The sequence below is a fragment of the Chelonia mydas genome, chromosome 10, assembly GCF_015237465.2.
Source record: "Chelonia mydas isolate rCheMyd1 chromosome 10, rCheMyd1.pri.v2, whole genome shotgun sequence".
NCBI classification, from domain to species: Eukaryota; Metazoa; Chordata; order Testudines; family Cheloniidae; genus Chelonia; species Chelonia mydas.
Window position 1 is genome coordinate 55587079 of NC_051250.2, and position 25175 is coordinate 55612253.

The window sequence follows — 25175 nt, forward strand, 5'->3', positions numbered from 1 at the left end:
GAATCTTTTATTGTAATCCTGGCTGAGCATTCCCCTTGAACCAGAGGCTAAGCCAGGGGAGAACAGAGGAATTGCCATACAGGGTCAGATCTCTGGTCCATCTAGCCCAGTATTTCCTCTGTGCGGGGCTGGCCCAGCCATGCCGCTCTCAGGAGTCTCAGCAAGACCCTTACTACTCAGACTATTGTCGTTTTCGCTCTTTGCTCCCACTTCTGTACACAGCAAAGCTACTAGGAGCCTGGGATTCACCCTTCCACGGCCCCTTGCTAGCAGAGCTAAAAATCTAGCAATGTTTTAAAATCACCCCGGCCCAGGAGGGTAGCACTAGCCGTGCAAGGTGAGGGTCAGGTCCACTGCATCAACGCATCGGGGGGGGGGGGGGGGGGAGAGATGATAACGAGGCGCGCCTGGCTCTGACTCGCAGTGTCTTAAATGTCCAGGGTTGTTAGCTAAGTAGTGTCGGCCTGTGCCGAGGGAACCGCTGTGAGCTGAGCGGGAGATGCGGTTCTCCAGCAGAGCCGCCAGGTGGCAGCAGGGACAGCAGCTCGTCCGCCGCTGCTGTTGACGGTGCGTTTCTCTGCCCACTCAGGCAGGAGGGAAAAGGGAGCGCGGAGGGGCGCCCGCGAGTGGGGCGCTTTCCCCGCAGCCTGGGAACCTGCCTCGGATCCCGCAGGGGTTTGCAGCAGCCGCCGCTGCCGGGCTGTGCGCTGGGCATTCCTTCGGGGCTCCCCGCTGCTCTCCATGGGCTGAGGCTGCCTGGGCATCAGGCTTTGCATCAGCAGCACAGAGCGATCCTCACCGTGGGGGGACTGGACGTGAGCTGCCGCTGACACTGACAAGGTAAACGCTCCGCTTGCTCCAGCAGGTCTCCAGCCCTGCCCCGCTCCCCAGCCGGCCTGCAGGCATCCCCCTGCTGCAGCGGGGGAATCGGGAAGGAGAGAGGCAGCTCACTTGGATCGGAGAGTGACCTGGTGCTTTTGGTCTGAGAGGGGCTTTAGCCGGTGCGTACGGGGTGTCATGTCCCGCTTGGGAACATGCGGACCGTGTCTCTCTGGTGGTGGTTTGAAGGGCTGCGGAGAGCCCCACGTGCTGAGGCTGGAGTTTGCCACGGTGGGACACGTTGTATAGTCACAGTTCCGAGAATTGGGAATTGGCCAGGTGGGTCCCACAGGGCGTAAGTGACTATTCAGCACCCCTGTCTCCCAACCTGCATCTGCACCTCAGGCCCCCTTGAGGCCCCCCAATGGATGGTACAGAGTCCTGGGCTGCTAATTGACAGGTTTCAGAGTAGCAGCCGTGTTAGTCTGTATCCGCAAAAAGAACAGGAGTACTTGTGGCACCTTAGAGACTAACCAATTTATTAGAGCATAATAAATGTATATGCTTTAGTAAATTTGTTAGTCTCTAAGGTGCCACAAGTACTCCTGGGCTGCTAATGTGATCCTGCCCTATAGGTTAGTTAATCTCAGATCATGAGGACTGTAGCTTTGAAGGCATTCTCTCCTGGCACATTTCTGATCTCATCTGGGGGATTTCTGGCCCTTCTTTTACTGTTACTTGATTCTTTTCCCATAAGGAACCATTTCAGAGCTGCTTTTTCCTTCGCACTGACTAACAGGGGGTGGTTGTAATCATAGCGTATGTAAGGAAGAGGGAGCCTCTTCTTGTTTTGGAACTTGTCCCATCCAGATAACCCAAGAGCTCATTCCAGAGGGTTTGTACAAGAGCTTAAGGGAAAAAAGTTAGTTATTTTTATGGAGGATGAAGACCCTAATCTCTTCAGTTTGGTAATAGACATGTTGGGCCATATCCAGGGGTCCAGTTTGATGCAGTGTGCAAATTGGGAAGGGTGGGTGGGTGTCTTGCAGCTCCTTATTGCACTCCCCTGATGCTGCGCTGTGCCAGGCTGGTCCCTGGAAATTGTGCTAGAATACCCTATGGGTTGCTCCAATTTACATGGAGCTGTAGTGGCTCCAGGGGGCTGAAAATTCAGTGCAGGATTGGGGTAGTGTAGAAACATCTCAAAATATCACTTTTCCTCTGGCTGCACTCCCTTCCCTTACTTTATACATGTCAACATAATGGCCATGTATAAATTAAAATAATGAATATACTTGTGGGAGACAAGTATTTAGCAGGAAGGAGGAGAGGTGTAAGAGTCACTACTCCATCTCTAAATCACGAGAGGAACCCCTTTACACTCCCTGGGTGATCTCCCCTAGGCTGGTAAACTCCCCTTAGAGCCAGATTATGCCAGCAGCGTGGAGCAAACTGGCTGAATTGTAGAATCTGGCTCACTGTTACCCCTGGGATTAGTGTTTCACAAATGGTATTGCCATATTCCTTTTCTCCAGGCCATTTTTTTATAAAAAGCCCTTGAATAAATAAATGTCCTTTGCTAAAAATGTAAGTTTTTCCTTTACTCTAAAGAAATTTCAAGTCTGACATGGCAGAATTAAGTAGTCACTGTGGTGATATGAACTCCCAACAGCAATAGTAGAAATCATCATTGTTTTCTATGCATCCTTCTACTGATAAGACTTTGTTCTTTGGATTGAAGAATAGTATCACTAATTTTGCTAGTGTCTCTAGCATAGCACAATTACACAATTCTGTGGATGAGAGAAGCCAGTGCTTATTATCTTCAGACATCCCACCAGTCTTGTATGCACCCTGCTCTTGTCCCTGTCTTGTGTTCTGTGATAAGGGAATGCACTGGAAGAGACCAGTGCTTTGCCGAGTTTATTGCTGACCATGGTACCATCAGTGCACTCTGACTCACCTAACTGGTCCATCAGTCCTATGGTAAATGTTTCTGCCAACCTGGACTTCTCCCTGGCACAAGGTCTGGTGATGGATATGATTCCAGGTCATTTAGACATCATCAAGGATTCAAAATTAAAGAAAATGGTGACATTCTCCAGACTTTTGTAATGCTAGACTCTTTTGGGGGGGAGGGGCTTGTGAAAATTTCAGAATATTCTGTTGTAACAATAGAGTTGACATCCTGATTCTCTAACTATGCTCTGAGAATGAGTGTCTTCAGTGAAAAAACAAATATCCTTCAAGGAAAAAATGCCATAAAATAACAAGTGTCCGAAGGCTAAAAAGACTAGACAAGCTGCTCTGGCTTTTGAGGTATCTTATGGGTGCCTTAAACATAAGTATGGTTGGAATACCCAGCACACTTACCTGAGAACCTAATGCCTTAATCTGGCCCCTGATTCTTGCTAGTTAGCTTTTAGGAATAGATCAAATCCTGCTCTTATTTACACTGACTTAAATCTGGAGTAGTTTCATTGGAATCAAAACGCTGAATAGTGTTTGCACTAGCTATGTATTATACAGTTTTTCTCTCTTTTCCTTCTTCATACAACGGGTTTGCTCACAACAGTTGATTTAGTTGCAGAAAATTAATTAGGGTTACTGATGTGCAGCGATGTGTTTTATGATGGGAGTATAAAACATTTGCTTTTGAGAACGTGGATAACTGTCTTTTTTAAACCTTCTCTCAATTAAAACCAAAAGCTGCAATAAAAAAAGAGATTCGAACCCTTTGGAAAACTTGGCAGGAGCCCAAGAGAGTAACTCTGGAGACGTTGAAAATAACAGTTTATCTGCTGTCATCATTTTGGGCCCAATCCTCCACTTTGTTACACTGTTTTTTTGCTATTGTAGGCCCTTTGATCCCAGTGGAGCTGTGCGAGTGTAAAACTGTGGCAATGGTGTTTGGGATTAGGCTCTGCATTTAAATGAAAATTCCACCAAATGTCCCCTGCATTAAGGGCCCGATGCAAAGTCCACTGAACTCAAGACTCCCCAGGGTTTTGGATCAGGCCCTAAGAGAACATTAAGTTTGGGTAGGTAAGTGCTTAAAAGTCAAGTGTGCATGCACAACTTTAACAATGGCCTCTGCACTATCATCATAGGCTTTAATTACGTAAACCCATCAATTCTGGCAAATAGAGAAAATGCTGTTCTCACAGGAAGATAATTGCCATGTTGGCTGCAACCAGTGTTCCATCTAATCAGTATCCTGTCTCTGTCAGTATTTTTTCTGTCACATTAGGTGTATATGTAACATTTTGTAACTTTTCATTCTTTTATACTTCACTCCTGTAGTCCTCCTAAAGTTCCATTAATCTTAACAAGCTTGAGCACTTACCTGTGAGAGCGCAAGGCTTTTCATATGTTATGTGTCTGAACAATTTTCTTTTCAAATGGCAGCACAGCCTGCCATAAGTGCAAGTGAGTGGATGAGTCAGTTAACTATGAGGTTAATTTGGCTGTGAATTTAGTGGCCTATATATGCCAGCTGATTACTCTAGGCTATATAGTTAGCCTGTCGGATGTTGTTTACAAGTGGTTTATTGTGTACTTCTCGTCTGAATGACTTCCCTGGACTGTTTCTCTGGCAGTCGGGATAGCACATGATGCTAGAAAATGACACTTGCTATCTGGTCACCCTAGTAAGTGTGTTGGGAAGGGGGAGCAGGATATAGGTGGCTATATAAGATAAAGCCTCAAGAATTGGGACTGTCCCTATAAAATCAGGGCATCTGCTCATCCTGTATGTATCTGTCATGAGGTTGTAGAACAATTGTATGGTATTATGTTGAGAAATATTATGTAATTAAGGCCCGTTGGCTATATCCTCAATTGGTGTAAATTTGTGTGGCTCAGTTTGCTCATTTACACCAATGTGTGGGTGGTGGTGTTTTTTAATACTGCTTAAGGCTCTGGCCCTGTATCCTACTGCATACTGCTTTGTGCAACCTTTGCTTTGGCATTTCCTGGGTTTTTTGTTTTTTTTTGTTTTTTGTTTTGCGTCCTTACCCTAGTAATCTGATCATTCCCTTAACCTAGTTGTCTAATGGAACTTCCTAGGTTTGTTTTTTCTCAAAAAAGAGAGGAGATTAAAACAAAGGTAAACAGGAACTTCAGTCTCTAGGACTCCAAAGCTCATCTGGCTTGCGATACCTGGCAATAGCAAGTATTAATTCCACAAGCTGGAAATACTTGCCTACACAGCACTGGAATAACCTGTCCCACCCTACATTCCAATCCAAGGCCCATTGAAGGGAATAGAAAGAATTACATTAATTTCAATCATCTTTGCACCAGGGCTGATCCTTACTGCAGGGCATGAGTTAGTCTCTTGTTTACCTTACAGTCACACAGCAGCCTTCTTAAATCCCTTCACACCTTGCAAGGGCCACAGAGATTGAGCCTCTAAGGGGGACAGCTTATAAAATGCACCTGCACTCCTGTGGAGTCTTGCCTCAGCTTCTGCGTGCTCTCACTATGCTCTTCACTGCACAGCTAAATCAGCCACAGGTGCATGTGCATTGTAACCTTTCGGGAGCTCCTAGTGACAAGTATGATGTATGTGCACAGTGCGGTTTTGCTGATTCCTCCCTCTGTTCAATCTGAATCAGTTTCCTCTAACCCTAAAAAGTATTTTTCATCAATAAAAGCTATTTCCATGGCAAAGGGCAACATTCAGGAGAGGAACCTTTAAATGGTGGATGGGGGAGTTTAAAGCACTTCTAAATGGGGAGAATGTACTTTTTCACACTCCTGAGGCTTCAGAGTGGCTGACCTGTTATCCCACTTTGCAAAGATCTTCATTTTGGAGGTGGGAAGGAGTATGGGAAGGCAAAAGTTGCAGGAAGTTTTGAATCCCAGAGAAAGGGCTGGTCTTGGACTGTAAATGTTGCTGCAACCATAACTATAGCTGCTTCTGCTGTAATAACTTGTACGTCTTATATTCAAGAATCTTCCTCTGTGAATTATGGTTATTGCCTAAATGAAAGGTACTCGATAAATTTGATGTAACAGGATAAAACCCTTACTACTATATTCTGATGTTAATTCACTTTTCCTTTACTGAGACAGTCTCTCTGTCCATGCTTTGGGTGTGTTAATGTTAGGGTCCCCACTTTTGGTGACTGTCAGGATCTTAATGCTGTGCAAGCCCCTGATTGCCCCCTATTTTGCTGGGGCAAACTGCAGCCTCTGTGGCAGTGCAAAAGGGATTACTTCTGCATTAGATGCTAACCTGCAGCTCTAAGAAAAGAGGTCATGGGAATATCTCTGCAGCTGCTCTAGAAATTGCAGTTTGGAGCAGAAGCAACCCGAGGCATTCTGTAGCACACCACACTTGCTTCTGCAAGTCCAGCATGCTTCTCTTGGAGGTAGCATCCGGGCTTTTGTCACTGAGGAGGGGTGTCTCATTAGGCCATGCAAGGAAAGGATTGGTAGGAGAGAATCTCTATCCTGATCTTCTTGCCCAAATTTCTCCTCTCCCCAAGCCAGAGTCCTGGTTCCTGGGATGCCAGCCAGCTCTCTGACAGACTGAACTTTGGGGGTGGAAGGGAAACCTACTTTCTTAGATAGGAAATAAGTGTAGGCCCTAGTTTATGTTTTATGATTTTTGTTGTGTATTGTAACCATCTGTTTCTATTAGTTGCTCTCGTTTCTAGTGGAACCTCTATTCTTAAATAAACCTTCTTATATTTTGTTATGAGTACGCGTTAAGTGCTGTGTGTTCTACAGGGGCACTGATTTAAGGTTAAACTGGAGTACATGGCTCCTTTGCGAGCAGAGGATCTGGGATTTCTGTGCTGAGCTGGAGATCACAGGGGAATGTTATGATTCAAGGGGATTGAGGTGCACCTCTTGTTAACCTGCAAGGCAAAGACAGGACTGGCATAGCCTGGATGACAGTGCTTGAGTAGCTGAAAGGCTGGCTGTGTTAGGGAGCTGACACCCAGCTATCAAAGGCAGTACTCCCTCTAGCTAGAGACAAAGGGCAACAAGGTAACTTGCAGTCCTGGGTCCCCTGAGAACCATCACAGTTCCTCTTCCAATTTTGAATGACATTGGCAATCCAGTGGTTTATGCACTTGCTGTTACACTTCCTCTGCCCAGCATTGGGCTCCAAAGCTGCCAGGCAGAAAAATAAGAGGATTTTGCTTTGGGGCCCTGTGAATTTAGGGCTGGAAAGGCGCCCACTTCTACATTGGCTTCTACAGCTGCAGCATTGTGGCATTCTTGGAGCTTTGGTCAGTATTTATAATCTTGGCAGTGATTGCCATTAAACCATCAACACTTGCCAACCTCTACCACATAGTGGCAGCTGGAGATGCCAAGTAGTGGTAACTGCTGGCACGTGTTTGACTTCTTAATGGTAAGTGTTGTACTTGAAATGGTGCAGTGCAAACTGGGCGTAAATGATCATTGTAAATAAAAAGGCAATATTGGCTAGATGCTCAGATTGGCTGTCAGGAGCTGGGCTTCTACCTTTCAACACTGTCACTGATTTGCTCTGTGACCTTGATCAAGTCATCTAGCCTCTTTCTCTGTTCCCCATATAGGATATTAATATTCATTAATATTCCAGAGGGATATTAATATTTACCAACTAGTGCTTTAATGTATTCACATGAGAAGTATATTAGGCATCAAAACTATAATACAAATTCTTTTAATGTATAAAGAAATCACGTGATACAGTGTGTGTCCTTTGGATTTATTAATGTCTTTTTTTAAAATTGCAGCTTTAGCACTTCCTTTTTGGCTATTTGACATGTTCCTGGCGGTTCTGTGTTGCTACCTTTTGGCATCCCATTCCCGTATTTATTTTGGGTATTCTGTTAACAGGAAGATTCCATACTCATTATGTGGCAAGACAGGTTTAAAAAAATTACTTCTGTAAATTCTTAGTGGCTCCCACAGATACTGAGAAAACAATCTATTTTCTGTAAGGGCCTGATCCAAAGCCCATTGAAGTCAATGGAAAAGCTCCCATTGACTTGAATGGCTTTTGGATCAAGCCCTAAATGCATGATGTAGGAAAGGAAACAGGAACAGTGAAAAGGAACAGTACTTGGTTTGTGGCATTCATTTTTGTTTTTTACAGATTTGTTTTTAACTTAAAAATCCCCAGGTTTTACAAAAGTCATTGTTCGGTCTTTACCAATTTTCACACAAATTTGGACCACTCATATATGAAAATATTGATTGTATTAAGAAAAGTCAGTACATTAGGTAGATGTATTTATGTTGTTAATAAATTAGTGTAAATATAAATGCAAGGCTGTCTGTTAAAGTAAGGCAACATAGTGGAAGATACACGTGTGTGTGCATATGTGTACGTTCTGTTAATGTGCACTCCACAGCATTAAATTGCTTTTACTTTCAATACTTCTGCTTTTCTCTATTTGTTGCTTTTTTCTGTCTTCCTGTCCCCCAATATTAACCCCTAAAACTGAACTTATTTTTTTGCTGATTTTCTACATTAAAAAAAATTTTTTTTTGTCATAAACGCTTATAAATTCATGGGAAACTTCTTTAACAAAATAGAAACTGAAAATGAAGGGTTTTCTGCATGGTGTATCAGACCTTCAAACACAGTCCTCTACAGATTGTCAACCTGTGGGAGTCCTTACCCAGGCATGAAAGGTAGTAATTACACTTGTGTCCTCTTTCTGCTAGCGCACGGGGCACTTCTGTTTTGCTGGAAAAGTAACTGTCCGAGCCAAATTAAAAGCACACTTTGTGATTAGTAATCGCGTGATACAAACTGGTGGAATGATTTGATAGAACGAAGAGATGCATACAGAAGGTCATCTCCTTCTCCAGCATTAGGGCTGGATTCTCCGGTGGCATAAATCTCTGGAGCTCCCTCTAGTATTTACAGCATGAAAACAATTAAAAAAAAAAGTTAATATGATCAGAAAGTAAATGGACAAACTCCCCACCTTGGAGATGAACCCTGTCTAAAGAGACTTGGGTTTGGAGTTTTCCTGACTCAAAGGTATTCAACCCTCTTATTACCCCAGCACAAGGGATTATCTGTGCAATGGGAGAGGTGTTAATCCCTTGTTTGCCACAACTGTGTAATGCCCCTGAATCTTATGTGCTAGTCTTAAGGAGCAAACTAATGTTTGTTTTATTTACATTTATTTATAGAGAGTATGTGTGCTAGTGAGACAGAAAGCAAGTTTCTATGTGATTTGTTTGGAGAAACGGCTAAGTCTTAAACCTCTCGAAATAAAGGTTTCTAGTGAGATGACAGATGTCGCCATGTAGGCGCTTCTGGGGCCCTGCTCTGCTATTCCGTCACTAACAATTTATTATTGTGCAGTACTGCCAACACCATACATAAAAAGTCATGTTAGGCCCCTAAAATATTGAGATTGGCTTATAAATCATGAGATTTTAAACCATACATTTTGCTTTATAGTTTTTGTGAGCCGTTAGGGTTCTTGTTGATCAAACTTTTCTCTGAAGCTAAGAGGATTAGAAACTTACTCTTGTAATGAAAGCTGGGCTGGTCATGTCATGTCATCCAGGGCTCCAGGAGATGGCTCTTCCAGAAAATCTCTAAATATTGTGAGACTTGTGATGAACTCTTGAGAGTTGGCAATGCTGGGAGAAATTCATCCCTGTGCAGAGAGCCAGCCCAAAGCTTATTACCATTTTATCCTTCATTTCATGTTCTGAAGGAATATAGCAGTGAGATGCCAGAGGCTTAACTGTGGAACAAGCTTTACGCTTGTCCTCCTCATAGAGGTGAATTTTGCCCTGCAATAAGAGTAGAAAGGAATTGCTGCCTTCTGAGATCTGCCCCCTCCCCCCGCTCCCTTTTTAATAAAGATGTTAATCGTGTGTAACTCCATATAATCCATGGGTCTGTAACTGGACAGTATAATACTATTTTGTAAGGTGCTGGATTTTCTACTGCCTCTTTGTTTAGTTAAATTTCTGATTTTGTTCAGTTCTTCACATGATTCCTGGACTTCTAAAAACACTGCTGTTAATAAGACATGGCTGCTCTTAAATTTGATGGTACATATAATACTGAATGATTAAACTTCTGTGCTTGCTGACCTCTCCCTTACTGGAACCCCCATTTGGGGATCACTTTAACAGCAGAGGACAAAGAACAAAGTTCAGCAGAGAAATCTGAGTGAATGGTACCTTGATGAAGAGAAAAGAGCTTTAGGGAGACACAAGTGGCATGGTAGCTCACTATCCTCCAATGTGCCACTGACCTAGATGCATGTATTCCTGGCTCCCACTGCCAGAGGTTTGGGAAGTGAAGGGGTCAATGTAGCCGTTTTAAAATGCTTTTCTTAGTGATGACTACTGGTTGATGAACACTCATGCACTCCCTTCAGCATGCCAGCTGACATCACCTCTCACTCTGCTGTATCCATTCAGATGCAGGGCTATGTCAGTTTCTCTCTTACAGGAAAACTTCAGCTAGGTACCCTAATATCTTGGCACTGAATCCTACTATTCTTATTCAGGCAACACTCTCATTGACTGCATTTGGACTAGTGTGAGCTCAAGATCACTCACAAGCATAAGGATTTCAGGATTGGATCTACAATAGCTAAATAGTTAACTAAGACTCTATTAAAAATTTATAGCATAGTGTGAGGTCAGCAATTCTGTGGTGTCATTTAAAAAAATGATCTTCTAAAATTGTCTTAAAAATCCTTTAAAATCCATATGAGCACCTGTTCCAGTATCTCGCACAGTGACTGTTGTCTCTCCCATCAATGGCTGATGTTCCATTTATGCTGAATTATTACCTGAGCAGTCCCCTGGAGGTTGGATATTCACAGAATAAGGTGCTACTTAGCATGAATAGGAGTATTGCAATCTAGCTCTTTGTGAACTGAAGCTTGCTAAGGACCAGATTTTACTCCCCTGTACTTGTGCTGAGTAGTAGCTACCTTGTTGAGCAGTCCCATTAATCATCTTAGTGGCAGAATCTGGCTCTAAATATGTAATTAATTTTTTTTTTTACTAAAACCAGTGAGAATTTACTTGAAGATAACTCTGAAACTTTCTGATTTCCAGTTCTTTCGCATGGCAACACCTATTGTGTTACTTCTATTTTTTTGAAGTTGCCAAGGTGTTGGTCATATACGTCATTTGTATTTTTATTTAGGCATTGTTTTGTCTATAAGATATACAGTTTGATTTTTTTTTTCTTAACATCTTTAATCTGCCTATCTAGTTGGCTAAGAGAAACCAGGTGTCCAGTCCCACTCCAAGTAATTATAGTAAAATGACACTCCATAAGCTGCCCAAAAGTCAGGATATCCTACAGGATGGACTCAATTATTGAATCTGGCAGCAATGAAAACTGTATCTAATACTTCTCTAGTGCCATGGAATAATGCACTGGATAAATGAATGTGGAACAGTGGGTAAACCTGCTTGCTGTGACCCCATTGGGTCTGTACATGGAATTTAAACATTCAACTAGAGCACTAAGGGGATTATGACTTAAAAGAAAAAAGGAAATTAACTATTAACTCGTAGGTCGCTAGTACTGTTGAGGTTTGGCAGCCAAAGAAATACTGTGCATTTTTTCTAGACCTGGTAGCTGGGGGTCGGGGGTTCAGGATGAATGTCAGTATTGATCTTGTAGTGATACCTGACCATTAAAATGCAATTTCCTTTACTCCTTAACTTTACTGTTATTGCTTTTAATTGTTAATCCATGTTATTCAGCAAAAGTTAGATTTTTATTATACTCTGCTAGCCTACAGGTTAGGGGTCCAATCCAGTGAGGTGCTGAGCACTCTCGTTGGGGTCAGGGGGTTGGGAGCACTCAGCACCATTCAGGGGAGGTTTAGAATGTTGCAGGTTCAGGCCTTGATTTATTACAGTAGTACTGACAATGCTGCTCTAGCTAATTGTCTCTAACCATCATCATTACAGAGTTTATATGCTGTCTGCTCAGATCTGCTGTTGGCTGATGCTTAGCATAGTAGGCTCTGCATAGGAGCACAGTTTGAGTCTGTTTTTTTTAATATAATTTGAAAAAAATCCAGTTGGCAGTTTTGAATGATTGGGGTATGAAAAAATCTTAGAAAGTTGTATGATGCTACTTCTGTACTCAGGGTCTGAGATTGGTTCAACTTCTTTTGAACATTTACCTGTGACTAATAGTTTAAAACGAAAACTTGCTTTCAAAAGACTCTTTTCAGAAACGAGGATTTACAATAAATGTTCAGTAGCTTTTGTTTTTCCTTATGGAAATTTCACGAAGATGGTTTTAGTATGTAAGATTATTGTGCATGTGCAGCACCTGTATTGACGCAGTAGATCAAAGAGCCATTTTGGTTGAGAGGGTCGTTGATCCACAAACTAAGCTTCCTTAAGCACATAGGTTATGCTGGTTCTGGTAGTGCTTCACATTTCTGCTTTCACGTGTCCCTTTCCCAAACTGCTCTTGCATGGGTTGAAATGGAAGCTCCTGTGTCACTGGTATTATGACCTGCTTTCCTCTAATTTTTCTTAAATGGATATGCACAGTTATCAACAAACTCTATAAATGAGCTTCAGTAAGTGAGGTGGCAGGAAAAGTACCTCCAAAATTTTCAACTTTGATATTGGGTGCCTCAACATGGTGGGTGTCCAAATTGAGACACCATGGGCCACTGAAAAGAAACAAATTGCGCTATATATATAATGTGTCCCATGGATGATAGGCTTTACCTCTCTTTTTTAAAAGAAAGGAGTGGCAAATTTCAGATCTTAAAAAAAAAACTTACACTCCTGCAAGTTTGGGTCAAACACAAAAATCAACTTGGACCCCTCACCTCTCCTTTTAAGATACAATAACTCCTGAAAGTAAACCAGCATTTCTAAATCATCCACAGTGCAGTAGCCTACACCGCTACTCATAATGTTGAGCCTTTTGTGTGTCTAAATCTTTCCCCAGACTCTAACAGGATAGCAATAAACAGTGTGAGCCTTCACATCTGATGAGATCACATCTTGGTTGTAAAGGTCAGAAGGCAGATATAAGCCAGGGATGAATGGTACCAGGAGCAGATCTTCTGTTTCAAGCCTGCACCAGAATGAGAACTATGCACTGAAAATGTCCACAGATATCACTCCAGGGTTATGTTGTTGTAACTGAGAACACAATTTGGCCCTCTCTTTGCAGATGTGCAAATTCTGTGCCTTAAATATATCCCAGGCTGCCTTAAATACCATACTATCTCTTCCTTTCTCTTTCTTAGCTAGTAATGAGCATGCTATCTTGTTCTGCCATCCTTGTTATTTAGTGCAGCCAGGGAATTTAACCTTTCTTTTCTCTTTCTGTTTCAACTTGCTCATTTTAACACTGAGGGGCAGAGGTGCAAATATAGGTTTCTTGAGGATTAAATAGCCCCTCTCTGTTTGAGCCCCTCTCTGCGTGATAGAGGGTCAGCAAAGTAGTTCTGACACATGCTGCTGCTATCTTGATTTCCTAAGTATTTTCCTGTTGATTCAGAGGAGAAACATTTTTTGTAAGACTAGGTGAGGTCAGGCCTGCCGGACTTGGTATTTCCATGGATAAAGATATTCAGGGTCTACTTTGTCATGTTGGGAGTGTTTTCCTGAGGCTCGTTATGGGGCAGATGCTACCAAAGTAAATAAAACTCTATGGAGCAGTCTTCTAATAGGTATTCTTGATTGTACTCACATTATTTGTTGGCATGTAGTCAACCTGCAGATGCACATGCAATTTGGCATCACAAGCATTCAGTAGACTTTTTGTCACTCATGCAGGGTGGCTCTGAGATCCATTTAGCACTTCACGTTGCTCTTCTGATACTTCTAACAATTTTGTAATAAACTATTTGGTTTCACAGTGCTCTTCAGCCCTCTAATTAGAGATCCATTATCATTATGTAGGAACATAAAAGAAAGTAATAAATCTTCAGAATGTTTTTGTTGTAATTTTGTTGCAGTATGCGTGGAGTCTGATCAGACAACTTTAAAGAGGAAGAAGTTGGAAACTCATCAAGCATAGTGACTTGTTGTTAAACTACTTCATTAACTAATTAACTTAAGCAATTTAACTAGTCTGTTTTAAAATGCCACTCCCAAGCTCTGAAATTTGCCAGGAAATGTGCATAAACTGCCACTGGCTGCTATGCTGTCCACAATCCAGAGTTTGTTCCTTATCTTTATACTGACTTTTTTTAAAATGAAAAGCAACACACATCACTCATTACTAGGCACAGTAATTTGAATTCCTTTAGGAGCAGACTTGCAGCTGCATTTCAATCAGAATTGACATGCTTAAGATTTATCTGACTACCATAGTATTGCAGTATTAGGTTACCTGAAGTTAACATAGATTTCATGTGCCATTTATCATCTCTTTAGTGGTACCTAAAGTCTACCCCGGTTGGGTGCACAAGAAGCTTCTACTTTCACTCCTGCACAGAGGCTTTTTGCTATTCCAGGATGCTCTCTCATGCTGCTCTTCAAAGGGTGTAGCAGGATCTATTCTTGCTGAAGCACCCCTGCTTGTCTGATGGTGCTGTGCCTGCATTGGGCACAGTATCTGTGGGCACTCCTACTGAGGTAGTGGACCTCTGCTTGACCCCTCTCCCCATACAGAACTGTGGCTTAAAGCCACAATTTGTCCTTTTAATGGCAGTTGAGTTACAACAGTGTCTGAGCAGTGCTAGTTTGGTTTTAGATGGGGTGGGGGTGGGGGTGGGGGGAAATTGGTTCTTGCTGCCAAAATAAAGCATTTGAGTTTCTTAACTTCAGGGAGAGGACTGAAGGGGAGATGAGCTCCCTTTATTTAATATTTACCACTTGAACCCCGGTCACAGTTTCTGGACACTGATTAGTGCAAAATGTACATCAATAGGTATTAGCTGTTAATTCCACTCCTCCTCCCTTCACCACTTACGGCAGTACTGAAATGTGCGTTAAAACATTTGTCACTGAAAACTTGTGTTGAAAAGGATTTAATGAGTTATTTTGGGATGTGTGCCCATATTAATTTCCATTAGAGAAAGTACAGGAAACCAGTGTTCTGTAATGCAGCACTCCATTGAGTCACAATGGGGCGCTCATTGTACTGTGCCGCAGACTACAGAACCTTTGTGCATTGCTCTGGCAATCTCAGCATATTGGAGCAAGATATTTATTTGGCCAGTGCTATCCATCTGTAAACATATTTTCTTTGTCTATACATAGATATGCAAATAATCCAATGCTGAATTGTCTTGATTGTAACTGTACTGAGGCGGAATTTTTATTTTCCTTGTTTAATAAATGACCCTTTTGTCTAAGCCCTAGTAAATTGTATAGGGAATGGCAACCTCTCTTTCAAATGTTAATCCAACTCACAGAATTTTGTAAGAGAATTTCACAAATAATTCTTTCTATGGGCCTGATTCTTATCCCATTATTTACCAGTGTAAACTGGAGAGAATTCTGCTGAAGCTTATGAAGTTCCAACAGTTTAAGTGACTTAGAATTGGGCCCCACAGGTTTCCATAGCAATTTCTATAGAACCCTATGTGATACCTAGAAATCTCTATTGGGTTAATTTCTGTTTAATTCTATAGGACTTTCCTGTAGAAAAGTGGGAATCTTTAGTTACTGTTTCACTGGCACCCCATGGAATTGAGCATCCAACTCCCATTTAATTTCTTCCTTTGAAAATCCCAGCTGAAAAGGGCAGGATTTCAACATCACTGGACATTCTTCTGTTTTTCCCTAGAGCAGGAATAGCTCCTTACACTGCCTTGTCAGTGTGCACCAGCCTTGGTTTAGAGATGAGAGGGCTCCTCATTCTTCATGCCAGATTTCTCCTGGGTTTCTCTGAGACAGTCATCAGTGGGGGGCCAGTTTTAGTGGCTACATGACATGGACACCTACTAGGAACTAAAACACTTCACATAGGCCACCAGTCACCAAATAATAGCTAGCGGTCACCGCCAACCTGGCAGCATTCAAAAACTTAACCTACAGACACATGGCTCCCTTCCCCAGTCCCCTGAACCTCCTTGGCTTCTGCTTACTACTACTGCTGCTGCCTTTCTCCCAGCATTGTGAGAACTGATGATTGGGCCCTTGGAAGTATAAGCAAGGCAGCTTGGGCAGTCTGAACTAGTACATACAGTTTGGTTAAAAAACAGCTTGCCTCCTGCCAGACAGAAACTCTCATTAAGGAGGGGTGGCTGAAGAACTAAATCTCCTGATACATTTCCTCTGTAAAAAGAGAAAAAAAGTCTATATCTTTTGACTGGCTATATCTGGTGTCGGTGCTCCTGAAAATTAGCTGACGGTAGTGCTGACGTATGTTGTACTTGAATTTCCAGGCATACGTGCCGCCAGTTAATTAGTTAGGTTTTTCTAATAAGATGGCTCAATTTTTAAGAGAGGCTGGTAGGACCTTGGTTCTCATCCCAAATACGCATTTGGTAGTTTAGCCTAGCTCCTCTGAGAACTAGCATCCACCTCATGAGAGGAACAGACACTGTCAATTGTTGTTAATAAACCCATATTCTAGGGGAGGCCCAGATTAAGCTAGTACGAAGGCTGGAAGATCTTTATAGTTCTAGGAGGCTGTGTCTTGCTTTGTTTGCATCTCACAGCACCAAATGAGTGCAGGGAAAGGCATTGGTAAGCTTTAGAAACAGTTTGCAGCTGTGGTTGTAGAACTGCTCCAACTAGAACCAGCACAGCAAAGCAATGCTTTGTGTTAAGAACAGCAATGTTTCTGCCATTGGGATGCATAGGGACTTTTGCCACTTACAAAAATGGGGGAGAAATCAAAGTAAAATCCATCTGCCTTCATCCTAGTCTGTGTCATTCACCCCGATCACTCCACAGCCTGGTGTTTCCATCTTCTGGAGAAGGGGTATGTGTGACATTCCCCGGTGTTATCTGGACCAATGATCTACCAGGTCACTCCAATCCTCGACCCTGGGAGCCAGCCTTACCCTACTCTGCTGTGAGAACTCCCACTCCCGGGTTGTTCCTGCATAGCCTCTAGCACGTAAGCTGCTCCTTGGATTGTGCAACCAGGGCCGGCTCCAGCTTTCCAAGCAGGTGCTTGGGGCAGCATTCAGAATGAGGCGGCTGTCCATGTCCCGTGGCGGCAATTCGGCGGCAGCTCCACCGCTGTTGGGGCAGCATCAATTCGGCGGCAGCTATTTGGGTCGGCAAAATTGGTAGAGCTGCCCCTGTGTGCAACCTAATGACACTAGCCAATATCTCTGGTCCCATACACAACCCTAGGAACCTTCTGTCAAGGCTAATGCCTCACTCTGGCACTTTGAGTGCAGAAGGTGGGGGCCCACCAGGATTCTAAAAATTAATACTGGCCACTCCAAGCTTGTATTAAACTCCCAAGGTTACAACTTCTCTCTGTCCTTGAATGGGTAGATGCTGCCACCACCCAAATGCAAAAGCCCTTGGACCCAGGAAGGCGCACTTGGGAATTCCCTCCTGTGCAGTACCCTCCAGCCTTTTCACACCTTCCCCTCCGGGAAAGAGCTGAGAAAGAAAACAAAAGAAATTAGCTGTTGCCTCCAGCTAATTAAACAACATATGGGTACACCTCTGAGAACTCCAAAAATCCAATCCTGTTTTTTAAAAAGGTAAATTTTATTAAAAACTAAAAGAAAGAAAATACATCTGGAACTTAGGCTTTTGCTAGATTTTAAAAATCCCACTTACAGCAATTAAACATCAAGAATAACCTTCTTGAGGTCCAGCTTAAAGGTTACAAGCAAAACAAAAAGCATTTGGGGTTAGCACAGAGGAGTCCACAAGCCAAAAAGAAATAAACAGAAATAAACCTAATCATGTCTTTCTAGACATTTTCTGATTTATGAGTAGGTTTTAGGTATTATCAGATGATTTCCATATGTGACAAAAAGCTTTTTACAGCATAGTCCCAGCCCTGTCTCTGCTCTGTCCCCTCTCTCTGCTCTGTCCCCTCTCTCCGGAGAACAACAACAGAACAGACAAAGGGAAGGTTTTCCCAATTTTAAAAAGTTCTAGCCTTCCCATTGGCTCTTTTGGTCAGGTGCCCACTCCTTTTCTTTTATTTGTGGACTTTTTAACCCTTTACAGGTAAAGCAAGTAGGGAACAGTTACTAAGAGGGATTTTATACCTAACTGGCTGGCTGGGTGTCCATGAAAGGGAGCTCCCCCTGCCCTTCATTTATCACACCTCCGTGTTGCAATGTCCAGTTGGACACTACAAGCTTATATGAGTTTGTCAATTTTAGAAAGAAATTGATATGTACCAGGCTTGTTATCCCAGGGGAGTCTCTGACACACTTCAGAACAAATGTACTGCTTCTGGTAGAATAAACAAACACATTTATTAATGACAAAAGATAGATTTTAAGTGATTATAAGTTAAAGCATAACAAGTCAGATTTGGTCAAATGAAATAAAAGCAAAACGCATTCTAAGCTGATCTTAACACTTTCAGTGCCCTTACAAACTTAAATGCTTCTCACCACAGACAGGCTGGTTGACCTTCAGCCAGGCTCTCCCCTTTGATCAGCACTTCAGTCATGTGGTGGTGTCTGTAGATGTAGATGGAAGAGAGAGGAAGACCATGGCAAAAGTCTCTCCCTTTTATCATGTTCTTTCTTCCCTCTTGGCTTTGCCCCCCCCTTCAGAGTCAGGTGAGCATTACCTCATCGTAGTCCCTGACTGACAAAGGGAAGGGGGGTGACTCACTGGAGAGTCCACCAGATCCTTTGTTACTGCCTAGGCCAGTGTCCTTTGTTCCTGTGAGGCTGGGCTGGGTTTGTCCCATACCTGCCCTAATGAGGTGTGAACTGCCCCTCTGTTTCTGGAGAGTTTTGCCTGGGCTTGTTTTAAGCCATGAGGACACGTTTTCAGCCTCATAACTATATACATGAAATTACAAACTATAACATTATTATAACAACAATGCTCAGTGCATCATGAACCTTCTGAAGACACCCGACATGACAAACTTTGCATTGGATACCACACAGGCATAGTATAAGGATGAACATGGGGGTGCAGGGTGTTTCCCCAAGATACAGAGTGTCACAGTATGTATTTGAGTGCTCCAGACCATGAGTCTGCACTCTAGTGGGGTCTTCAAACTAGCGGCAGCAGGACTTCAGCGAGGGCATCTGCATTTTACATCTTGGCAACTGTAAATCTTAAAGTCTGCTGTCTTTAAATAATTATCTGACCGCCCCCCCCCCCAATAATTTCCCACTACTCTGAACATTTAAATAGATAATTTTAAGGATTCTTTTATTTTTAACATTGATATCTGATTAAATTATAAAAACAAAAAATGAATTCAGCCAGGCCTAATTACACTAATCTGTGGGGTTGTGGAGGAAAGACCCTGGAATGAGAGATCTCTGTTGTAATAATAAAGCAGATCAGTAAGGGGTAAGTTCTGGTTAGGTGTAAGGGATAAGGCTCACAGCAGGGTGTCAGGCTTAGGTGATCAGGAGTGAAGTTTCCTATGAAGGCCAGTATAGGAATTAGAAACTTTCCTTATAATAAATTCTCTCTCAAAGACCGCTTCTGGGGTCCAGTTCTCCTACTGTGGGATATGGGTAATTCTCACTGAAATCATCCAGGGATGAGCAAATCAGCCCCCCCGAACTACTGTAGTTGGAAGACAAAGTGGATTCTGGAAACTGGGGAGAAGGGGAGAGACAGAGGGAGGTTAGTAGGAAATATGATGGATAATAGAAACTGAGCAGGAATGGACTCCAACAATACTGTCAGAAATCTAGCTGAAAACTCCCTAGGCTTTGAGAGAGACCAAACTCTCAATTTTCAGTGATTAATTCCAGGTATCAATCAGTGCTTCATTTATGACTTCACCATGAGGAGGTTTTGATCCATGCCATGATTTGGTTGAGGATCAGTGTCTAGGTGGCCCCAAAGAATACTGCTGACAAATATAATGGTCAGATGTTCAGCCCTTGCCACTGACCTTGCACACTCAGTTTTGCAAATAAAGTTGCCTACAGTCTCAGATGTGAATGTACACCCATTTTTAGTCCTACAAATAGCTATTGTGTGCACATGTTGGGATGCACTGCTACTCATGCTGTGTATGTGTACATCAGCTGCATGCACAAAAAGGGATTCCCTAAATCACAGATTTCCTGAAAATCTGTCCCTAAATGTCTTGGGAACTTTTAATTTTGGAAGCATTGTGTGATTTAGATAATTTACATTTAAAAAAAAATTCGGTGGTTTGCAATATGCAGAGTAATGAGTATTCATTTGATTGGACCCAGGGTTCTGTTTTCAAAGGTGGGCACTTTTTTAGAATGGCTAGATTCTACAGTGGCTGATCTTAGGCGATAGGCAATAGAGAATGGATATTTACACCTTGATTAAAAACTTGTAACAAAGCTTGAGAAGGTTGTTTTGAGTAGTGACTGCATGATGGGACACCTAGATAAGTGGCTCCAAAATATATTTGGTTAGTGCCCCCATTTTGTGATGCATTGGTGCTTGGGGGAAGCTTACGCTCTGCTGTAGTTGCTGGGTCTAACCGGTCTTTATCTTCTCTCTCTCTCTCTCTCTCTCTGCCTTTGCCACCTGCTTTTCTTTCTTCTGTGCAAATTTTTGAAGCAGAGTTCAAATTTGTGCACCGTGAGGCAAATGCGCCCAAGCGAGTAAAATGCTTATACATTTAAAACGTTTTAATTTGCAATTTGTGATAATAGTTTTACACCATGTTGTTTTATAAATGTCATTTTTAAATACTTTAGAAAAAGGAAATTTAACCATTCTTCATGAAGCAGAAGTTTGTTTTAAGCATTATGCTTTATGATCTTTTTATAGACAATCACAAGCATATATCAAGCACATATTAATCATGATCATTATTAATCCATAGGCTTCTGCCCGTTGGTGTCCACTTTCACATTTCATTCTATACATGTCCGAAAAGATTTTGATAAACATATAATAAAGACAATTTAATAAGTATGATATTATGTCAATTTATATGGGTTTTCAGATAGCGACATCATAAATTTAAAAAAAAAAAGAAAAGAAAAACAAGAGTTTGTGTTTTAAATTTTAAAATTTTCCTAAAAAATATCAATAAATGATTATCAGCCAAGAATAAGATATGTAATTACAAATGCATTTTAATTTCCTTATTGGTCGAAATGTCGAAGACTGCTAAACTAACCTTACCGTTTTTCCCTGCGATCTTTTTCATTTGCCCGTTCACTATAAACTCTGTCCAGATCTATTAGTCCTCCATCCAGCTGGTAACTCTTAATACACATCAGCATGTCCAAATGATCTACTTGTAAACGATTCCGTAGTTTGTTTTTTAGAGTGTTCATTAAGCTAAAGCCATGCTCACAGTCTGCACTTGATGCAAGGAATGTTCCTCCAATATCCATGAACTTTGCAAGATCCTGAAACTGTTCATTCTGGTGAGCAAATGTCACCATATCCGGGAAACTTAAAACCAGTTGGCTTTTGATTCTTTCGGCTACTGCAAACTTGAAGTCATTGTACTGACTGACTATAACAATCTCTTTAGCAAGAAAGTCTTTGTATTTTGAACATAGGGGTTTGACCTGATGAATTCCAAAATTGAAGTCACACTTAACTATTGCTGCACATTCAAAAGTGGACCACTCCCGGACTTCATCCTCTGGAAACCTGTCTGCCAAATGGGCACACCAGATGTTTATGAAAGTTATTATGGAACTGGTATCAATTTCATTATTTTCTTGAGAGCTCATATCTAAGAGAGCCTGCTCCTCGTGCCCCACCTTCTGCCATGCCCTCTGAAGGTGCCCTGTAGGATCAGGACCTCTGCCTGCATGCATGCTCTCCCTAGCATTCTGTTCCTCCTTGCAAGGATCAAGGAGCATAAGATAATAGTGCTGATTGCCAAATTAAATTAGAAAGAACAATGTCTACAATCTTGGTTAATAGAGTGCATCTGTTAGACTGTTTACTTTTTGTTAAATCTTTGGAGTGAAAACAATTTGACTATGTGGGCTCCTTTAGTTCCCTTGCACCTGTGCAGTGAATGTATCCATGTTAGATGGCATTCAGTTCTGTTCATCCCTGGTCAAGAGAGAGCTGCTTGTACAGGAAATGTCACTCATGATGATGGTCAGACTAAAACATAATGATTTCTTGTTTAACTGATTGGCTCCTTAACAGCGAACTCAATCAAAAATGACTTATGGCATTTTAAACTATATTAAGACTTGTCAAGTAATATCACTCATTTCTCAAGCTTTAGGTAACAGTTGCAAATTGACTGAGTAATTAAGCTCAAGTGGGCAGACTGGACAGCATCTTTCAGTATGCTCAAGCATCAGTAAAGTCATTGATGGTCTCTTCTCCCCTTCTCTCTACCCCCCTTCCCGCACAAAACTACCAGGTTTACATAAGATGTGGAGAAGGTGGAAAGATTTATGAACCGCAGCCATTCAGGAGCTGTCTGATATGCAGAGAGGGTGAAGTTGGTTGAAGTAGCAGAGAATTGGTCTATAGAGAGTTGTGGCTGCAGTACAGGATGGGGAGCCAGAAACTCTTGAGTTCTAATCCCATTTCTGATAGTGACTCTGTCAAATGACACACGTGGATGAACTCTCTGCTTCAGTTCCCACTGCCCCTCCCCAAATATTAACCTACTGTATGCGGGTGGTTTGAGGATTAGTTAAGGAACTAGATTTTCCCTGACACTTCTGTAACCCCACTAAAATTAATAGAGTTGCACAGGTGAAACTGAAGAGGAGAGGGGCTAATATAAGAGTGGGTTAGAAGTTATAGTTTTTTATTGGTAAGCATGCGCAGACGTTGATTTCACCTTACGCACAAACCAATGAAAACATATTTCCATTAATAATCATGGAAATGTACAGATAGGCAAAGAAGAAAAATGCTGCTTGAAAATTTTAGTTTGATTTAAGAATATTTACTTTGTATATTTTCACATTCGATGTTGACAATTTGTGTTTTAACAGTTATAAATCTTTAACTTTTTGAATCTCAACATCCACTGTCATTAAATAACTGTCCGAGCTCCCCTTAATTTCTTGCAACTCTGAACATTTAAATACTTAAAACTGAAAAAATGCTTAAACCCCATAATTTTGCATAACTGGTAATTTTAAATTGATTAAAAACAAAAAAATCTTAAAAAATAAACATGGATATAACCAATTGAAATTATTAAAAAAATTGAATTCTGCCAAGCCTGCATAAGAGCTGTCATAGAAGTGAAGAGAAGCTGACTGTCCAGTAGGAAGATAGGAACCTAGGCACTTAAAACTTCTTCTTTTCTCTGAACGACATCTTTGAGGATAAAGCAGTAAGTACAAATTGCCTAGCATAGGAAATATCATCAAGTATTCCATCAGCAACTAAGACACGTATGGCCGAAAGAGTTCCTAGAGGTACATGCGTCATGTAGGCTACAGAGGATGTCAGGAAGTTTGTTTTTCCCTGAGAGGGAGAACAAAGGGGTCAGACTGATTGGTCCATCTAGCCCAGTATCCTGTCTTTCGACTGTGGCCAATGACAGGTGCCCCAGAGGGAATCAACAGAACAGATAATGATCAAGTGATCCATCCCCTGTTGTCCATTCCTAGCTTCTGATAAACAGAGGCTAGGGACACTTCAGAGCATGGCTTTGCATCCCTGCCCATCCTGGCTAATAGCCACTGGTGGACCGACCCTCCATGAACTTACCCCGTTCTTTTTTTTTAAACTCTGTTATAATCTTTGCCAGAGGATGTTGTGAAGACTAAGAGTTCCACAGGTTGACTGTGGGTTGTGTGAAGAAATACTTCCTTTTGTTTGTTTTAAACCGGCTGCCCATTAACTTCATTGGTGACCCCTAGTTCTCGTGTTATGAGAAGGAGTAAATAACACTTGCTTATTTCCTTTCACCACATCAGTCAGTCTGGGGACCAACTGGCTAAGTGGCAGTTCTGCAGAAAAGGGCCTGGGGATTACAGTGAACAAGAAGCTGGATATGAGTCAACAGTGTGCCCTTGTTGCCAAGAAGACTAACAGCATATTGTGCTGCTGCATTAGGAGCATTACCAGCAGATTGAGGGAAGTGATTTTTTCCCCTCTATTCGGCACTGGTGAGGCCACATCTGGAGTATTGCGTCCAGTTTTGGGCCCCCCACTACAGAAAGATGTGGACAAATTGGAGAGTCCAACGGAGGGCAACGAAAATGATTAGGGGGCTGGGGCACATGGCTTACGAGGAGAGGCTGAGGGAACTGGGCTTATTTGGTCTGCAGACGAGAAGAGTGAGGGGGGATTTGATAAAAGCCTTCAGCTACCTGAAAAGTGGTTACAAAGAGGATTGAGCTAAGCTGTTCTCAGTGGTGGCAGATGACAGAACAAGACACAGTGGTCTCAAGTTGCAGTGGGGGAAGTCTAGGTTGGATATTAGGAAAATTATTTCATTAGGAGGGTGGTGAAGCACTGGAATGGGTTACCTAGGGAGGTGGTGGAATTTCCATCATTAGAGGTTTTTAAGGACTGGCTTGATAAAGCCCTAGCTGGGATGATTTATTTGGGGTTGGTCCTGCTTTGAGCATGGGGTTGGACTAGATGACCTCCTGAAGTCTCTTCCAACCCTAATTTTCTTCTATGATTTAATAGATCTGTATCATATCCTGGCAGAGATAACATTCTGTTTGTTGGCATGTAACATCATTTGGTAGCTTTCCAAGCTGAAAATAAACAAGAAAAGCCATCCATCAATTTCCATGAGCTACCTGTGGTCCACTGCTGAAAGGAGTGGGTTCAGGCCAGTGATCTTAGTTTCAGCTATAGCAATGGATCTGTATAACCTTGACAGAAATACAGTTATAAGTTGGGAAACTCTTGCCAAGTATCATAGGTTATAGCCATCCCCAGAGTGTTTCCTTTCTGAACATCCGCACCAGTGTGATCGCTTGTGTTAATGGTAGAGGCAAACTGCTGTATGTGGTGATAAACTTTGCAATTGTCTCTGACTTCAAAGAGAAATCTTATCTTGTGAAAACCTCTTCATCTAGCAAGTGGTGAAAGGAGAGAATAAGATAAAGACCATTTTCTGTAAGTTATGTATCTGTACTGAGCAGTAGATGAGATTAGTATGGATCAAAGAAGGTTAAGGGTGTGGGAAATTTCTTATGTAGCCACTCATTTTTTGTATATTATACTGGTTCTAGGACTACAATCAGACCGGTTGTGTCTCTGTCATCTCCTTGCAGTAACATCAGGGCTTTATTTTATACAACACTGACCTTTCTTAAATGCTCTGAAATGCAGCCTCTCCTGAATTGTAAAGGGCATTTTTTATGATTTGATTTTCACCCAAT

The 25175-nt window shown here is 42.0% G+C and overlaps 1 protein-coding gene across 3 annotated transcripts in view; it reads left to right on the forward strand.

Moving 5' to 3' along the window:
- Positions 1–547: 547 nt before the first annotated feature.
- The window catches only part of THSD4 (thrombospondin type 1 domain containing 4), a 599697-nt gene continuing 575069 nt past the window's right edge, over positions 548–25175 (forward strand). The window contains exon 1 of one of the 3 annotated variants that reach the window (XM_027818796.3): positions 548–840. The gene's annotated coding sequence lies outside the window, so the exon portion shown is untranslated. Of the gene's footprint in view, positions 841–880; positions 1002–25175 lie in introns of those variants that run through there. The other 2 variants (XM_043523831.1, XM_043523832.1) reach the window with 2 other exon arrangements.